Below are 19,888 nucleotides of genomic sequence, written 5' to 3' on the forward strand. Positions count from 1 at the left end.
CCTCCAGGCACTAGAATTCTAATCCATTGTCTATCTGATATCCTTTCAAAGAAGAGTAGGGAAACCCCGCCCCATCTCAGCCTTTTATGCTGATCTGTAAAGCATCATATAATAGACCCAGAAGGGACACTGAAGCTCATTCAATCCAAGCATCAGAAAATTGAGACCCAAAGGAGATGAGACTTGCTTCGTGTCACACATCAAGTATGTTACTGAGGCATGAGTCACACCTAGATTCTTTAGCTCTATATTTATCATTCATTCCACTATACTATAGAATCCTCCTGCCAGCCTCTTCAAGCTAGTAGGATATTCTTATGAAGTAAAGGCAAAGGAGAGATCAAAAAAAAAAATCATTGTTGTATAAATAGAAATAAAGTGGAGCCAGCTGAGAGCTCTCTCTTTCATTGACAAGGTGGGAGAGTGTTTATAGAGACTGGAATTCAGGTCACTCTCCACGAGCCACAAAATTTTGAACTTCCTTCTATTCCAGTTGGCATGAAGCCCACGTCTTCTTAATACCTCTCACTAGGAGCTGGATAGAAACCACCTACACATTTCCCCTCATCTCCTATATAATGGCTTTTGAAATGCTTCTTTTAAAATAAAAAGATTCTGTTGCACTAATACACATCTTTATGTGCCTTATCTTTCTCAATAAAAATGCAAGGAAATTAAATCATAAAATAATCTCTCTAAATACCAATAAGGATATGAATGAAATTCACAAAAGTTGAAATAGAGTGGAGTTCATGACTCCTCCCTTTGTTATGTTTTTCAACCTCTCATAAAAGGACGAAAGCACAGATAGACAGCTGGCCTACATAGGAGTGGAAGAATCTAAATAGGCAAAGCCTTATTAGAGTGGAATGTTTTCCATATTTAATGTTGCTTTCCGCTAGAGCAATTTTAAATGGTTATGCATGTGTATTTTTCTGTGTGCCTTGGTTTTTCAGCAACTGATCACTGGAGAAACTCATTCTCTTGAGCTTGCTGAAACAAGGCAAGGAACTTTTCTGTTTTTTTTTCAGAAAGGCAGTGAACAGATGGTGCCTCCAGAGCCTCAGGGGTCCAGACCTGGACATCTTCACCCAATACAAAATGCTCAGTTTCACTGTACCAAAATATCAGCAAAAACAAAGTGTAAGTAAAAAACTCATCAGCCGGATTCTGGGATTCTAGCTGAGGCAACCATCCCATGGTGCTCTGTTCCTTTTGGAGCTTGAATTGGGATTGACTGCCTCATTTATAAAACATTACAGGGAGTATGAAATAGGGGGTAGGGGGACAGTGAGAACTGAAACTTCCCTTGACAGTGCTTAGCATTTTTATGGTGTTTTGTCAGACTTTTACCCATTTCTATGCCATGGTAGGGTATGGACACTCTTAAAGGGGCTCCTCAGAGAGAGATATTTACGAAAAGGCCATGCCTTTCTGACCTCTGCTCTATGAAGCCAGGTTGTAGGTGCCTATTGAATCAAATGGATTCTGAAGTCCTTTCCCACTTCTTTTTTCTGTCCAGTATTCTAGAAAACGATTCTTTATATTGTTTTTACTGCAGCAGTAATCACATCTCAAGACGTAGCAAATGAGATAATTTATAGCTTTGGAGAGAAGCAAGAACTGTGCTATTCTGCCAATCATTTCTGTCATCCACAGGTCAGAAATCAGGACACAAATGACCGAGGGAAGCCCACGTCATTTTACTATGATTTGGGAGAATTCCAGTGATCAGTAGGGGAAGAGATTTCTTTTCTCTCTATTTCTAAAGGCCACATTGCTGTACCCTGGGGAAATGGGAGGAAATGCTTCTCCTTTTCTAAGTGAATTATGACCAAGAAGAAAAAATAATAATTCTGGTCTATTTTTCTTCTCCTGCATAGTGAAAAGCACCCTCCTCCCCTGCTGGACTGGAGAATATTTTTTATAGTCTGATAAAGAATGTCCTTTGAGTATCACAGGAAATTTGGAGTATTACATTCTGAAATCTTTAAATTTCTTACTTATTCACACCCCTGACATATACACACCCAGGAAGTATGTATCAGTTTTGTTAATGGCCACCTAAAGGAATAACAGCTCAAATTTATATAGTCTTAGACATTAGCAAAATGCTTTATTTGCATTTAATGCATTGTAAGGATCCTACTCATGTTGTATCCAATTATACTGCAGTATATATCCTTGTGTCGCAAGGATCATATTGATTTATGATCCTTGTATTGCAAGGACCATACTAATGTATGGTCCTTGCAATAAGCCTGTGAGGGAGTTGTGTTTATGATTATTTCCATTTTATCAAATAAGCACAGAGAGATTGAGTGATTTTCCCAAAGTCACACAGTTGGTGTCAGAAGTAAGATTTGAACTCAGGTCTTCCCTGTCTCAGAGTCCAGCACTCTGCCTATAACACCTCAGTGACAATATAGGGATAGTAGATATAGGAATGCTCTTACAGATACTTTGAGATATGTCACTGTTAAGAAATCATATTTCTGTTTTTCAGACATTCTCACATTCTATTTAAATGTGTTTTTAAATTATATATATAGACTTCGAATATAAGCAATAGCACACTCAATTAGAATTAGGCTCACAAAAAGGATGGAAGTCTGTTAGAGTGAGAGCTGTATGCAGAATAGTAGACTAAGAGCCAAAGAGGTCATCCTCTTTGTTAGAGGTCGTCCAGGGCAAACCTAGAATTTTACAGATGAGGAAATTTACCATTGTTTCTAAAGTAGTAGCACTACTCAGATCTAGCTTCAGAAAATGTAGAAGTTTGCTATTAGGGAAAAGTATGATGGGATAGCCAGTGGTGCAATGGGTAGAGAGCCAGACCTGAAATCAGGAAGACGTGAGCTCCAATCAGACCTCAGACCCTTAGTAGCTGTGTGACCCTGGCAAGTCGCTTAACCTTGTTTGCCTCAGTTTTCTCATCTGTAAAAATGAGCTGGAGAAGGAAATGGCAAACCACTCCAGTACCTTGGCCAAGAAAACCCCAAATGGGGTCATGGAGAGTTGGACATGACTGATGGGACTGAAAAACAAAAACAGCACAGCAGCATGACTAGAAACTGAGCCTGAGGTGGAGAGAGCCTCAGGTGGGCCTAGATAATAGCATGGTTACATGAATAAGTGTTTCTTTCTCTTTCTGCTTCACTTTGAATTGAAAGAAGATAAAATGAGTAAAAGTGAACACTATGGGAGTGACCTTATAGATGAACAAACCATTCTTATTAGCTTACAGCTCAAGTGCAATAAAAGGTGACTGACTTGTGGTTGCATTGTAGAGAAACCACTAAAAGCACATGTAAGAGTTTTTAATACAAAGCTGATTCAAGATCCTAAAGCAGATGACAAGTTGCATTAAGGTCTAATTCTAAGACAGGTTTGGGGATAGTCAAGTCTGGGGTTACAACATTGGTTATTCATTATGAAGTAATGGGAAACAATGATTATCCCTGGTTGTCTTCATTTCTGTCTTGCAACAATTTGTGTATTATCTATTTTAAATAAGCTATAATACTAGCTAATATGCATGTTGTTCAGTAATTTCCAACTTTTTGTGAGCCCATTTGGGATTTTCTTCGCAAAGATACTGCAGTGGTTTGTCATTTCCTTCTCCAGCTCATTTTACAAATAAGGTAACTGAGGCAAACAGGAGTAAGTGACTTGCCCAGGACCATAAAGCTAGGAAGTGTCTGAAGTCAGATTAGAACTCAGGAAGATTTGTCTTCCTGACTTCAGGCCCAGCTCTTTATCCATTGTACCACCTAGCTCCCTTGCTGATATTCATACTTATGTCTGATAGTAGAATAATTGAGTGACAGAATATGTAACTCTTCACCATTTAATTGTGGTAGACTACTAGGACCATAAAGTCAACACCAAGTGATGGCAGCTTGCCAAATATGCAGATAAAATACCCAGGAATAATCATCTTTGGAATGTTAGCCTTGCAAACCCAAATCTAGAAAGTTATAGTAACTATCAAAATCAACCAGGAGACTTCTTCCAAAAAAAATTTTAAGGAAATGAGAAAATTGTTCCACCAAAAACTACATAAATTATAAAAGTACCTTCAAGTTGTTACTTTGATATCAACTCTATATAGTATTCAGGTATTCAAGGAAAGCAAACCACTTTAATAAGAGCTTACATTGATAAAGGGCTTCAAATATAATATCTCATTTGATTCTTACAACAACCGTATGATGGAGTTACCATAGATATTCTTGCCTTCACTCCACAAATGAGAAAAGTAAAACAGGGGGATTACATGATATGCTCCTAATCACAAAACAGTTCATATCAGAGGAAGAATTCTATCAAGAACCCTCTTCTCTATATATATTCTTACCTTTGGAGATCTATATACTCTGTGATCTTGGTAATCTGGTAACTCTCATCTTCATATAACAAGCTCAAAGGTCTTGTCTGAACTCTGGTTATGCATCACTAACTGTGTGCCAGACATCTCCACCTGGGTGTCTCATAGGCATCTAAAATTCAGCATGCCCAAAATGAAAGTCATTATCTTTCCCCCTAAATCATTCCTCCTTCTAATTTTCTGTTGATGTAGAAAACACCACAATCCTGCAATTCACTAAGATTCACAAAACAAGTCCTAAACACTTCCCTTCTCTCCTGGTACCATCACACTCATCCAATCAATTGATAATGCATGTTATTTCTAACCTGATGACTTCTTTCATATCTATCCACTTCTCTGGGTTCCCATTGACACCGCTTAGCTTCTGGCCCTCAGAAGTCTCAATAGTCTCCTAACCCTTGCCTCCATTTCCTTTTTTCTCTGACCCATCCTCCATACTACTGAATTATAGTTTCTAAGACACAGGTATAACCACATAACTTCTTTACTTAAAAACCTTCAATAGTTCCCCGTTGTCTCTAAAGCAAAATATAAAATCTTCGATTTGACATGACCCACCATCATCAGAATGCTATCTTTCTCTCCAGTTTATTTTAGTGCCTCTTGTCACATGCTATTTTGCTGTTTCCTATATTCACCTCCTATCTCTGTGAGTTTGCCTAGGTGTCCTCCGTGTTTCCCTCATTTCTCATTTAGCCTCTTAGAATTCCTTGCTCCCTTCAAAGCATAACTCAGACAATACTCTCTTCATGAAGCCCTTCTTACTTCACTTAGTTGTTAGTTTCCCCTACTCTTGAAATTACTTTGTGTAACTTTGTATATTACAATTATATTACATTATAAAATATTGTTTATGTAGAAACAGTATGGTATCATAGTGAATAGAGGACTGACCCTGGAATGAAAAGCCCTGAGTTAAAATTTTAACTTCAAACATTTACTATATAACCCTGAACAAGTCACTTAACCTCACTCTGTCTCAGTTTCCTCATCAATAAAATGGAGAGGGACAATTAAGATGTTTATAAAGGGTACTTAACATAGTGTCTGGTATGTAGGCATTTAGCAAATGTTTATTTCCTTCCCCTCTCGTTCCTCTTCTCTATTCTATTTATTTCCTTATCCAAGCATATGTATATCCTCCTGAAAAAAACTAACTCCTTTAGGTCAGAGACTGTTTCAATTTTGCTTTATATTCCTGGAGTCTGACATATTTGACTTTTCCAAACCTTTCCTGCCACTGAGTTCCAAGTTCTTTCTACTACCCCATCCTAGGCCTTATAAAGCACAGCTTTAGAAAAATTTAGTTTTTAGAAAATAGAATTAATGGGAGACATTAAAAAGTAATGCTGTGATAGACAGAAATATTATTAAACTCATTATCTATAGCAGAGGTCCACTGTATACATTCGAAATTCCATTCCATCTGACTTCATGGTCACTTGACCCAATGAGAATACCAGAAATACTGAATACTAGATGACTGTCTTGGACTCACCCTAGAGAAGAGTGAAATTCTCGGTGTTCTGCTTAAAATATACAATGAGTAAATCCTTGGAAAGCCTGCTTCCCATTTTTACAATGTTGCTTCTCAGCTATACAGCACAGAATTTGTTTGTTAAGTACTCCTGTTAAGAAGGAAGAAAAACAAAACCCATGTATAAAAATGTGTTTTCCCTTCCACTCCCACATACATACGGCTGCTTCCCTTTGAAAAATAACAACACTCCATTGGGCTGACTACATAAATGCATGCACATATATAGTCAACAGCCTTGAATATTTCCACCAAACTTGCCACTACAAGATATCCATTAATATGACAAAATTAATTTTTCATGCAGTGTCTCTGTGGATGTAACATCCTAGTAATGAAGGTAGCCTGAATACTTATGAATTAAGTATGGGTTGAATGTAGGAACAAACCTACTATGCTAGCCTTGACCTCAGAAATGCTGACCCATCTCAGTGTCTCTTTCCTTTTATGTGATCATCTATTTTTACAGTACTCAGGAGTACTGAAAATAACTGCATAAACATTATCTTGTCCTTGGTCATCACTAAGCAAAAATGTTTATATCAGAGGTCATTTCCTTTTAGAATCTGAGATCATTATTTTAAAGTAAATTGTCAAATACACTACAGTTGATCTCTGTTCATTTCTGTCATTTGCTGCTTGACAAACCAGGTTAGGGGCATGACATTTAAGCCAGTGTCTTCATAAAACGAGAAAAATGTTTTCAGACAAAATAAATCCTGGCAGTGTGTCTAAAGAATGAAACATTTTTGTCCCAACAAGCGTTTCTGGAAACTGTCTTAGAAAAACCATTCCAAGAATCATTCCATACTTTCTAGGGAGGTATCAAGCAAACCACTGCGTTAGTGTTTTTTCAAAATGAGGAAATGGCTTGGCAATTCCTCTTACTCTCTCATCTGCTGCCTCATTGCCTCTTAGCTGATTGATGATCAAGAGTCCTGTCCTCCACTTTCTCCTCTAACCAGAGTCGGTTTTATGTGGGGCCAAAAAAAAGAAGACACTTACAAGGAATGATCTGACAAATACCAAGAGTTCATACCCACAAAAATATTTCCTATCAGACCTACTATATTAACTAAAATTCTACTATTTGAGATTCATCCCTTGGAATAAGATATTGAACCTAACAAAACATCACCTTGAAAGAGAACTCTCATAGGAATCAAGGAGATCTACAACTGAAAGGAAATTTGAATCACCTCATCCAATTCCTAAATTTTATAGATGAGGAAACTGAGGTTAGAGGGGTTAAATAACTCTCCCAACAGCCCATAGCTCATCAGTGGCAGAATCAGAAATAGAATGTAGATCTTCTGATCCTTCATCTGGTACACTTTCCACCACCACTCACTTACTAATGAAATCTAAAACTGCAAAAAAGTATTGATATATGAAGCAAAATAATCTTCCTATTTCATCTTAATCCTATTTAATCAAATCAGATTTACAGTCTTCTGTCTTTTCAATTGTACTCCAGGATGTTTTAAGCTGTAAGCCCATGGTATGTCCTTACATTATTATTGTCACATTATGTCATCCGCCATTTTAAAAAAAAAAACTTACTGCAAAATGGTTTGTTAGGTTAATTATCCTTAAAGAAAATGATTACATACAGGACAAATAAATTCTAGAAGGGATGAGAATGTCAGGAAGGTGCCAAAGGATCAGCAGGATAGATCTTGGAAGAGTGTCATGATAGGGCATATTGCTCAGGTGAGAAGAAGAAATTGGCTACTAAGGAACTGATAGGGTCTAAAGAAGAAGACAGGTATGGAGGGGCATCACAATTAGGTCAACACTTTGAACCTAGTCATGTTCTTCTTCCTACTGACTACCAACACAACTTCTCATTTCTTCCTTCACTTTGCCGTTTCCTCATCTATTCATGGGAGCAAAACTTCCACCAATCTGACATCAGTGGGGCTCAGGAGCATTCCATTTACATTTATTTGACATAGGTGGAGATGAGAATATGGAAAGATTATATCCATTAGCTCAGAAACCTGACCATACTAATTTACTCCCAGTATGGCCATGTGTACCAGTCACTCGATCCTGTCCTGGGTTTGGATCAACTCATACATAAATGTAGTAGCAATTACAATTTTTTTTAAAAAGTAAATGACAGCCAAAATGAAAGAGAGACAGTGGCCCATTAGGAATGCAATGTTTTATAATGAACCATGTGCTAGATTCCTGCCTCCCAGATGCAGTTCTACAACTAATAATATAAACATGGGCAAGTCTGTTTTACCATCGTGTGCCACAATTCACTTCTTTGTAAAACAAGAAGGTTGGACTGAATTATCGTGAAAGTTTCTTAAATTTCTTATGTTATGAGTTGACATGAATCCAAAATATTTGAGATAAAACATGCCATTCACCCCCTGACAGAGAGGTCATAAAAAATTAAGAAACAAGCACATTTTCAGATATGACTTGTGTATGAATCTGTTTTACCTTACTATCTAGCTATATATTGCAGTATTTTTAACTGCTGGTAATTTTTAATTTGCTTAGTGGAGAGTTGAAGAATACTGGAAAGGATACACTTTTGAAAAATATTTGTTGTGTTATCTTAAGAAAGTTACTGTTGTAGGCCTCAGTTTCCTCCTCTTATATTGGAATAAATGACCTCATCCAGTGAGCCTATCTTTTTCAGCTATTTGTATATGCTGTCAATTCTCTTCTGGTTCTGGATTCTTTTCTTTTTCCTTAAAAGTAGGTGTAGCAAATCAGTTAACATTCCTGGTCTGATCCTCCCAGCGCTTCACTCTCCAGTGTCCCTTCCCATGCAGTACAGATGGGTTTCCCAGAGAAAGTCTATGACTTACATGTAGGGTACATAGTAGGTGCCTTACAAATGTTAGCTGCTGTGAGGATGAGGAGGAGAAGGATAATGATGGTGGTGGTGGTAAGTTTATTACAGACATGAAAGTATGGGGCATGATGCTAGGGTAGAATGGACATAGAATATATAGTTGGTTAGAACAAGTGTCTTCAAGAAGTATGAACACAGTTATTGAAACAAAATTCTGCCCTGGGGAGAATGGTGCACCTTTCATCATGTTAGGATGAAGTGTAGCCTCAGAGAGAGTTAGGTCTGCCATATCATCCATGTCAGTATTTCTTACAATGGTGCAAGTTGTAACATAATTCCCTGAGCATTGCTCCAAACAGCTCATCATCATGAACTGTACTCAAACATCCCATGACTAAATTTAGTGACAAGAGCTAAACAAGAGATGAATTTGTGGTCTAAGAAATACGGGAGATCCAATAATTCTGTACTAAAAGATACAGCTTACTAGTGTAGACTACAGGCCCAAGGAATGTACATATGTTCCTAGCCAGAAGCTCCCCGATTCATAGCTAGGTTACACCTTCCAGAAGCACTACTTGAATAAATTTGGTCCCAAGATGTCAAATGGGCCCCAGTGGGGAAAGATAGTGTTAGCACTTGTGAAGAGCTCCCAGCAGCCTTTGCTCTCTAGCTTATAAAGTCCACAGAATCCCTTTAAGTCCCCTTGAATTTCTGGTGCTTCCATATTTGTCAAATTAATTGATCATCCTTGGCTGACCTGCTTAGAAAAATAATACCTGTTTTCCCTTTCTGAGAGAGAAAACATAGATTATCTTTGGAAAACCTGACCTAGACTTGGTGCATATTCTATCTGATTTGTTTTCTCTTATAACTTCTTGTTCATACTTCCCCCACTCACCATTTCAAATGGATCTAGAGACTAATTTAGAGTTCTCCAGAACTTAGATCTGCTCCCTCTCTCCATATCCTAGCATTTACTAGTGGTAGCCTAGCTATACTGCTAAACTGATAGAGAAATAAATGTTCTTCCTCTCTTCTTGCCTAGTTGGGAGAAGCATAAAAATTACTCAGCCAGGGATTTAACATTTGCTCAGAATTCAAGATGTTCTTTAAGCACAGTGAAATACTCTGTAGATTCTGCAGGGGGTCATGGGATCAAGTGTGCAATAAGAGTCACAAAGCAATTCCACTTCAGCAGATGGAGAGAAAACATTTTTATTCAGCCCTGGTCTTGATGAATGCAGTAGGACACTAACTTTGATGAATGCATTTGTTGTTTTTGTTCAGTGCTTTTCAGTCGTGTCCAACTCTTCATGATCCCATGGGGATTTCCTTGGCAAAGATACTGGTTTGCCATTTCCTTCTCCTGCTAATTTTACAGATGAGGAAACTGAGACCATCAGAATTAAGTGACTTACCAAAATCACAGACCTAGTGAGTGTCTAAGGACAGATTCAAACTTATAAGACGTATCTTCCTGACTCCAGGTCCAGTACTCTACCCATTGCACTACCTAGCTGCCCCTTGGTGAACCCACAGAGGATACTTTTTTATTATGGAATCCCTAGGATTGGAAGGGACTTTGGAGGTCATTGAGTAGAACTCATCTGCAAAGCAAAAATTCAATCTACAATATCCTCAAAAATACAGTTCCTGTGAGGGAGAGTGATTGAGGTAAACTGTGATAGCCCTAATCTTTAGAAGATTTATGCAGTGTTCAGAAGTACTAGTACCTCTGGGGTGAGGGCTTTTTGAGAACTTTTCAGGTTTGCTCATCCACCTTTGGTATCTACCTGACACTCAACTCTCACCTGTGGCTCCAAGAAGCTATACCATCTGCAGTGGCCACATCCCACTAAACTATCTCAGCAGATGGACTACACCATGTTGAGGGTAACTGACAGGCCTCAAATCTATCAGCGGGTTGGGGGATGTCTAACCTAAACACGTGGCCTGTGGTGAAGACCTCCTCCAGTGAAGTGGGCTATTAGAACAAATTGTTTCAATGGCTACAAAAGCAGTTGAAGCAGGCACTGTGGAGTGTTTGGGACATTGAAGATGGCAAAGTCAGCCACTACATTTGGGACCATCATCAGTCATCCTGACTTTCATCTTGCCACTGGATTTTGATGACTCTAGAAGAAAGAAGCTGACGACTTCATGCAACTCTGCCTCACTTAAATCTAATTCACATACAAGTTAAGACATTACTCATGATGTCACTGGTCCTCTTCAAAAATGAAGGATAAAAAGCAACAGAATTTTTTTTATAATAATAATAATTGGTAGCATTATATAATACTTTGATACACAAAGATCTCATATTATCCCCATAACTACCCTAGAAGGTAGGTGCTATTACTGTTCACATTTGTTTTGTTTTGTTTTATTTTTTGGTAGCAGGAAAAGAGGGAAAAGAAAAAGAAATTTAAAGACTATAATGATATTGTGTACTATACGTCTGAAATACTCTTCTCTCTAGAGTACATGAAAGTCTAACCTTTCTTCTTCATAACTACTCTTCAAAAAATTTTTTTCAGTCTAAAGCTACACAGCTTCCTCCAAAGACCTTTGCTACACAAAGAAGAGATGCCAAGTGAGAAGCTGGTAAGAGGGAGGGAGAAGCATCACTGTACCTTACTCTCAATTGTAGACATGGAAGTCCCTGAATTCTTGTACCACCACACAGACAGAGAGAGGTGCTAGATACATGGAATGCGACAGCAGAGGTACCATACTACACTCAACATGTTTCCACCACTCAGTCTTTATAACTGCAAACAACTACAGAGAGATAAAGCTTGTGAACTTTGAAAAATTGAGTACCAACCCACCCCTAGAGTAGTTGTAGACAGATACAAAGAATTAAGTTTCATCTACTTAATCTAGGCATGTCAGACTGGGAAAGAAACTTTTAAGGCTAAATACAAAGTAGATCATCTCTCTTCTGAGCTTAGAAAAACATCTGTTCTAAGCCTAAAGGGAGCCCTGCTCTCCACCTTGCTCCTCTCCGTTATTTTGTCTACTTTGTATGCCTTCATTAATCTAACAACTCTGTACATCTCCATTTATCTTGTCTAAGACCTTCATTTGACTTTTTCCTTCAAAATGTTGTTTTTAAAAAAGCTCTAATCTTGCATAGCTAGAAGAGAAGCATTCCCACAGTATTCTTTTTTTTTTTTTTTTTTGCACTGATAGGTACTCTTCCTTGTGGCCACAAGTAATAAAAGTTGGCTTAGCTAAACCAAAAAAATGTAATGTGCTGTGGTAATTATTGAACACATTGATGTATCTTGTCTCCCTCTCTTAAGTAACCTATCTTAGACTTTCTATAATTATGCCTTCAAAATGCCTACCATAGGCTCCTGTATAAAGGAGCTACTCAATAACTGTAAGATATAACTATAAGGTAAAAGATCAAATTTTTAGCCACCATTACCAAATGTATACAGTTTGGTGAGGGCTCTTAACCTTAAAAGTCATCCCCTTGGAAAGAATACACTAATCATGGTATTTTCCTTGCTTCTGGAACTCATTTCTCTGAAAATCATCTTCAAAAAGCCAACACAAATCCTTGTGAACTTCCTCAGTGATCGCAAATTTGCTCTTGTGATAGAAATAGCCCATCCTAATTAAGGATTCTGAAGAGGGAAATGGCAAACTACTCTAGCATCTTTGCCAAGAAAAGCCTATATGGGATCACAAAGAGTCAGACACTATTGAACACCAGACATTAAGGATTCAGTCTTATGGATATGGTAACTGATCAAATTGGATTTTATGATGTGAAAAGTGCTGACACTGGAATCAGGCCAGGCCCATGCTGTGCACATGCCTCTGATACCTTTCCTCTCATGCTCCTAGATGCTTTACAATCTGGCTTCGAACATTATTACTCAACAGAAACTGCTTTTTGCCATTACCAATAATCTCTTAACTGCCAAATATAATGGCCTTTTCTCATGTCTCACCCTTCTTGATCTTAAAGAAACCTTTACCATTGTTAATCACCTTTTCTTACTTGATACTCTCTCCTCTATAGTTTGTTGCCACTGGTTCTGCTGGTTCTCCTCCAACTTGTGTCATTGCTCTGTTTCCGTTCCTTTACCTGATCTTCATATGTGACATGTCTACTACCCAGGGGTGTTCTCCAAGGAACTATCCTGGGACCCCTTCTTTTTTTCTATTCTATATCATTTGGTGATCTCATTACCTCTCATGGATTCAACTATCATCCGTATGAAAATGATTCTTAGATCTGTTTTTTTTTTTTCCAGCCCTCACCTTTCTCCTGACTTCTATAGTCTCAAATCACTAAATGCCTATTGGATACATTAAACTGAACATCCTGTAGGTATCATAAACTCAACCTGTCCAAAGCAGAACTCATTATATTTTCTCCAAAACTGTCCTTTCTTTGAAACTTTCCTATTACTGTCAAAGGTATCACCACCCTCCCAATTACCCACACTCAATTTCAAGCACCCTCGCCAATTCTTTATCTCACTCACTCAATACATTAAATCTATTGCAAAGTCCTTTATCTTCACAACTAAGCAGTTACATAGTACAGAAGTTAGAGTACTAGGCCTGGAGTCAGGAAGACCAGAGTTCAAATCCAGGCTCTGGTACTTACTAGCTATGTGACTCAGGGTACAACATTTAAACTCTGTTTGTCTGAGTTTCCTCAACTCTCAGGGTTGTTACAAGGACCAAATGAAATAATACCTATTAAATGCTTACCACATAGTAGGTAATTAATATTTTTTTCTTTTCTTCCTTCTGTCATAAACATCCCCTTTTCTCTTTAGACATTGTCATCACCCATGCGCTCTACCCTGGTACAGTGTAATGACATCATCTTATCACCTTACATCTAGACTATTACAAATTCTGGTTGGTCTTTCCCCACTCCAGTCTATCTTGTGAGACTCCATTGCTAAAGTGATCATCCAAAAGCACAGGTATTGCTCTGTCACTCCCCTCCTCAGTTGGTTGTGGTCCTTCATTCTCAAACAGGATCAAAATGACATCACCATGAAAAATTCAAGTTTCAATGTGGCTGATGTGACTGTGGCTGATCAGACCAATATGAGCTCAGAATTCTCTACCACAGATTGGGCACAGATAGTCTGTGTAAACATTTGGGGTGGATACTCTAAATTTGTGCATCCTGCGTTTACTTTGTGCTGTCTCAATCTTGCTTTGCTCATAAAGTACAGCACCCTTTCTGATGTGGGCACACCATGCTGAGTGTTCTTGTGCCAGCGTCTCCCATGTCACACAATCAAATTCAAAGTTCTTGAGAGAGACATTGAGAGTGTCTTTGTATTGCTTCTGACTACCATGTGATCGCCTGTCCCATGCAAGTTCTCCATAAAATAGTCTTTTTGGCAAGCATGCATTTTGCATTTGAACAGTGTAGCCAGTCTATTAGAGCTATGCTCTCTGAAGCATAGTTTGAATGCTTGGCAGTTTAGTTCGAGTAAGGACCTCAGTGTCTGCTACCTTATTCTGCCAGGCAATCTTCAGAATCTTCATAAGACAGTTCAAATGGAAATGATTCAGTGTTCTGGCATGGCTCTGGTAGACTGTCCATGTTTGACAGGTATGCAACAATGAGGTCAGCCCAACGGCTCTGTAGACCTCAGTTTGGTAGTCAGTTAATACCTCTTCCATTCCACATTTTCTTCAGAGCCTCCCAAACATTAAGCTTGCTTTGGCAATGCATGCATCAACCTCATTGTCAATGTGTACATGCCTGGAAAGTACACTACCAAGGTAAGTGAAGCTATCCATAGCTTTCAAAACTTCTCCATTTGTTGTAACCGATGGTTCCACGTATGGATGGTGTGGTGGTGACTGATGGAGCACTGTGACTCTCTATTACTTCAACAATTAAATATTGAATCCTCAGTTTAGCCAATGAAGCTGATCAAAACATAACTTCTTCCTACCTTTCCAGTCAACTTACACTTTACTCCTCTCTGTATAATCTCGGATCTAGTGACACTGGCCTCATTGCTGTTCTTCAAACAAGATACTTTTACCTTTAGATTGGGTGTCCCCCATACCTAAAATGAGGCAATTAGGTGGCTCATTGAATAGAGCACTAGGCCAGAAGTCAGGAAGGGCTGAGTTCAAAACCAGACTCAGCCACCCACTAGCTATGTGACCCTGGACAAGTCACTTAATTTCTATTGGCCTTAATCCACCCAAGAAGGAAATGGCAAACTACTCCAATATCTTTGCCAAGAAAACCCCTCACAAGGTCACAAAACAACAATAACAACATGCCTAAAATATTCTCCCTCCTCATCTCTGCCTCCTAGATTCCCTGGCTTCCTTCAAGACCCAACTTAAATCCTTCCTTCTTCAAGAAGTCTTTCCTGGACCATGCTGCCCCATCATTCATCCTCTCTCCTCCACTGCCATGCTAGTGTCTCCTCTTCTGAGATTATCTCCAATTTATCTTGCATGTATCTTGTCCAAACATAACTGTTTGCATGCAGTCTCCATCACTGGAATGTAAGTTCTTTAAGATTGGGTACTATGTTTTTGCTTTTTTCTTAGTATCTCCAGCACTTAGCATACTGTTGATACATAGTAAATAATTAATAAATGCTTATTATCCAGGTTTGACTTTAGGATTATCATTTAACTTCTCTTTCTCATCTGTACAATGAAGATAATGCTACTTTGGTGACCTACCTCAAAGAACAATTGTGAGGCAAGCACTTTGAAAGCTATTAAACACTCTATAAATATGAGTCATTGCTGTTATTATTTCTGTGAAGAACATTCATTTGGATGTTAAACTGTAGTATAGTGGTTTAAAGGCCTAATTTTAACACTTTTACTCATACTTCTTGTATACTGATCACTTGAATAAAGCTGATAATAAATTCCATAAGGCTACATGATTTCAAGGCAAAGTGAAAGCTACCCAAGTCACAATGATATATTACTTGACCCAGTTACTTTAAAAAGATGTCAAAACTATTGTAGCAATAGAAGAGAGACTTTGAAGTTACAATTCTGTTCAACAAATACTCACAGAACACTTGCTATTGTGCAAAGGCATTATGCCAGCATGGTGAGTGAAAAAGATATGGGATAGAGTTAGGAAATCTCAGTTCATCTTCTCCTTCTGAGACTACTTATTGCCTGTGTGACCTCGGGCAAGTCACTTAAAATCTCTGGGCTTCAGTGTGCTTATCTGTAAAATGGAAGAATCTGGATTGGATGGGCCTGTGAGGTCTGCTCTAGCTCTAAATCTAGAATCTGAGGAGCTGCTGGAAAATCACCTCCTGGTCTCCAAGTGAACATTTCTTAAATCTGTCAAGCAAGGAATTTTTTTTTCCCAGCCTTATAAGATTATTCACAAGGTTTCATCTCATTCTATGCATATTGTTTTTGTTCAATTATGTCAGTCATATCTGACTCTTTGTGATCTTAGTTGAGGTTTTTTTGGCAAAGCCTATAACTGAGGTTACCTTTATTTTTTTTTTAACTAGAGGTGCAAAATCCCACCAGACTTTACCAAGGAGGTGGAAGAATTCATTAACAAACTTTAAACTGAGCTTTCCTGAAACTGAAAGCAGAAGAGAAGAAAGTTATCAACTTGACAGGATCTTTTCAAAATTCTGCAGTGACTAAGAAAGATAATAACCTGAACGCTTCATTAGATCTGATGTCCTGGCTTGGCAAGCATCGTGTGAAGACAGCTCTTCTGATGAGGCCTCTTTGGACTGGAGATAACTAACTCCAAATGGACTCTTTATTTTACTCCATAAAGAGGAACAGGTTTCTGGTTATGAAGACATTTGGGTATAATTTTTGTCATAATCATTTTTTCATTGGAATGCCATCCACTGCAATTGACATGATGACTGTCAAGGCAAGGTTGGCTGTTGTCCAGGATTTTTCTTCCTTACTGATGAAAGGTAATTTGCATTTTTAACTCAGTTGATCTCATTGGAATGGAAAATGGAAACAAATATGAGAATCATCAGTGTAAAAATAATTATGGAACTCTGAGGATCCATTAAGGGTTCTAATTCACAGTCATTTCTATGAGATTAGCTATAATCTAAGGAATTCTCTAGGAAGAAGAAACTGTATAGTTTTCAGATGTATTGTACAGATAATAACATCTGTAAGAGAAAAAGGAAAAAGTAGGAAATATCAATAGTACTATTAAACTAGAAGACAGAAAAGAAGGTTGATGGTAGTTTTCATGATTAACGTGAAAATAAGCACATATATATATCCACATATATATATATTAATATGTACTAAGCACCCAGAGTATGTTAAATGGTGTGTGTATAGGTCTTTCTAAAAGATCTATAGATATCTCAATACTTTTGTCCCTTGTCCCCCTTACAGTTAGAGGAAAAGCTTCTATATAGCATTTCTTTCTGTACTGAACAAGTCCCTCCTCTGTGTCCACAAGTAATAAAAATTGTCTTAGCTAAACTGAAAAATGCAGAGAGCTGTGTCAGGTCTTCATTGCTGTGGCTACTCCCTTCAATGATGCAGGTCAAAACTCATCCCTGCCCTCTTAGCCTGTGCTATTCTTATACATACCCTATAATAAGAAATCTTCCACAGAAAAGTCGATCAGAATTCCAGAAGTGACAGCATGTCAGTTCAAAGCCCCAGAGAAGGAATGGGGAATACTGAGAACAGAGAATACCAAATGGGACATTGTGGCTAGAATGGAGAGTTGATGAAAGGAAATAATGTGAAATAAGTCTGGAACTATATTATGAGGGGTTCTTAAAAGTCAAAAAGAAGAATCTGTATTTTATTCTAATGGATGAAGGGAGCTACTTCTTTGGTAGCAAAGTGATGTGGACAAAATTGTTCTTTAGGTAGATGATGTTAACAGCTCTTTGGGGAGGCATTGGGAATTGAAAGCAGGGAAAAAAGTCAACAAAACTTGGAAATTAATTGGATATAAATAATGAAAGTGAATGAAGAATTGAACGTGGGACTGTGAGGGAAGAATAATCTAGCAATGAGTTGGAGATGAAGGGGAGGGTTTTTGTCAAATGAAACTGTCCATTGGAAATATTTACATAGAGCAGGTTCAGTGTCTGTTGACTTGGGAAACTGAGGTGGTTGATAGAAAGGATGCTGGTACATTACATAGACAGGGAAATTATGAGCCCACAGGGTTAGGAGGGGGAGAGAGAGATAATGAGCTCCATTTTGAACATACTAAATTTGAGGTTCCTGTGGAACATTCAGGTGATGCCCAGGAGGTTATGATGCAGGGCTAGAGTTTAGGAGAGAAATGAAGGAAAGATGTGGAGATCTGGAAGTCATCTGAATTCCATGAAACCTGGTAAAACTACTGAGAGATTAGGGAGCTACTTAAAGGTTTTTGAAAAAGGGAGTGAGAGCCAACCAGGTGGTACAGTGGATTGAGTACCAGGCCTGGAGTCAGGAAGATCTGAGTTCAAATCTGACCTCAAACACTTACTGGTTCTGGAATGCTGGCCAAGTCACTTAATCTCTGTTTGCCTCAGTTTCCTCATTTTTAAAAGGGGAATAATAACCTTACATACAAGGTTGTTGTGAGGATCAAATGAGATATTTGTAGAACACTTAACATTATGCCTGACACATAGGAGGTGTTACATAAATACTTATTACCCTCACTTCCAATATAACAAAAACCAATGATTAGGGAAGATTAATATGACAGTAAGTAGTATGCAAGATGGAATATAATGAGGAGACAGCGGAGGCAGGGAAGCATAATTTAGTTGTAAGGTGATGAGAATATGGACCATGGTGGGAATAGTGGGAATGAAAAGAAATAAATAGATTTGAGAGACATTTAAAAGTTAAAAGAAAATCAAAAGGACTTAGTGTCTGACTGCATATGGGAAATAAAGAAAAAAGATGTGGTGTTATCTACACAAATACAACTAATTAGAGAAAGGGTTGTTGCTAACAGTCATACCATAGGGACAAGTCCTGCTCTCTATTTCATTTTTTGTTCTCAAAATGCTTATTTCAGTAATTTTTGTATGGGTAATTTTCTATATGGGTAATCAATCAGTTAGGTGCCTGCTCACAATGGATAGACTACTGGACTTAGAGACAGATCAAACTGGGTTCAAACCCTGCCACAGATATGTATTATATGCATAACCTTAGACAAGTTGCTTAATCTCGATAAGCCTCAGTTTCCTCATTTGTAAAATGTGGGAGATTGATTCAGTGACCTCCAAAGTCCCTTCCAGCTCCTATGATCCTTTGGTAAGTATTGACCACTTACTGTGGTCACTGTTTGGGAGATACAAAAATTTAGATAAAACAAAAACATAAAAGATACAAAAATTTAGATAAAATATAGGTTCTTTGCCCTCTTGACTCTGCTAATCTCACTAGTGTCCCTAGCTCTGGGTAGACAATACAGAGGGTGGTTTGACACACAATACTTCCCAGTTTGGCAACACTGGCCTTGTGTAGAATTGTCTCAATATCACTTGACTAGGAAAATGAGAGTGTAAACGTATACTGGGAAGCAATCACATCTTTTCTTTTCTGTGTATTGCTTTGCAGCATCCAGTTCAGCAGAGGAGTTAAATGTGTGGCGCATTGGTCCCATGCAACCCACAAAACTCCCAAATCCCAGCCCAAACCGGATCAACATGTAATTCCAATCTAATGTTAATATGTTGATGTATTAATTTAAAAAGAAATCTATACATTTGTTATTTTTTAATTAAATATGCAGCACAGGGATCTTTATGTGGAGATTAGTGGCCTCGATTTCTATTGGAATTTGATAACACTATAAGTATAGGGTCAGCATGTCATTAGAGTATATATCCAAGGAATTTTTTAAGATAAACATATACTGAAAATTCAACTTGAAAGAACATTTTTTTGATTATCAAGCTAAAGAATATAAAAGGTAGTTAAACTTGTTTTAATTAAAGAGAAAATTTTACCTTTGAAATGAAAATTTTAAATGAAATGTAAAATTTGGGTTTTTTTTTTTAAGATATAGTGTATGCCAGGGCACATCTGGTATATGTACCTATGAACACCTGACCCACAGGAGGCACTGAATAAATGTTACCTGACAAAGTAGCAGTTCAAAGGGTAG

General features: G+C 37.9%; 1 long non-coding RNA gene across 3 annotated transcripts; it reads left to right on the forward strand.

Moving 5' to 3' along the window:
• Window positions 1–65: 65 nt before the first annotated feature.
• On the forward strand, window positions 66–19,435 carry LOC140498313 (uncharacterized). Of its 3 annotated transcripts, none has more exons than XR_011965066.1 (3): window positions 66–204; window positions 1,032–1,143; window positions 19,339–19,435. It is a non-coding gene; the product is annotated as an uncharacterized lncRNA (long non-coding RNA). The 3 variants fall into 3 exon arrangements; XR_011965068.1 differs by lacking the exon at window positions 19,339–19,435 and adding an exon at window positions 16,272–16,960; XR_011965067.1 differs by lacking the exon at window positions 19,339–19,435 and adding an exon at window positions 11,295–12,064.
• Window positions 19,436–19,888: the final 453 nt, after the last annotated feature.

This window comes from Notamacropus eugenii, chromosome 4, assembly GCF_028372415.1.
Source record: "Notamacropus eugenii isolate mMacEug1 chromosome 4, mMacEug1.pri_v2, whole genome shotgun sequence".
NCBI classification, from domain to species: domain Eukaryota; kingdom Metazoa; phylum Chordata; class Mammalia; order Diprotodontia; family Macropodidae; genus Notamacropus; species Notamacropus eugenii.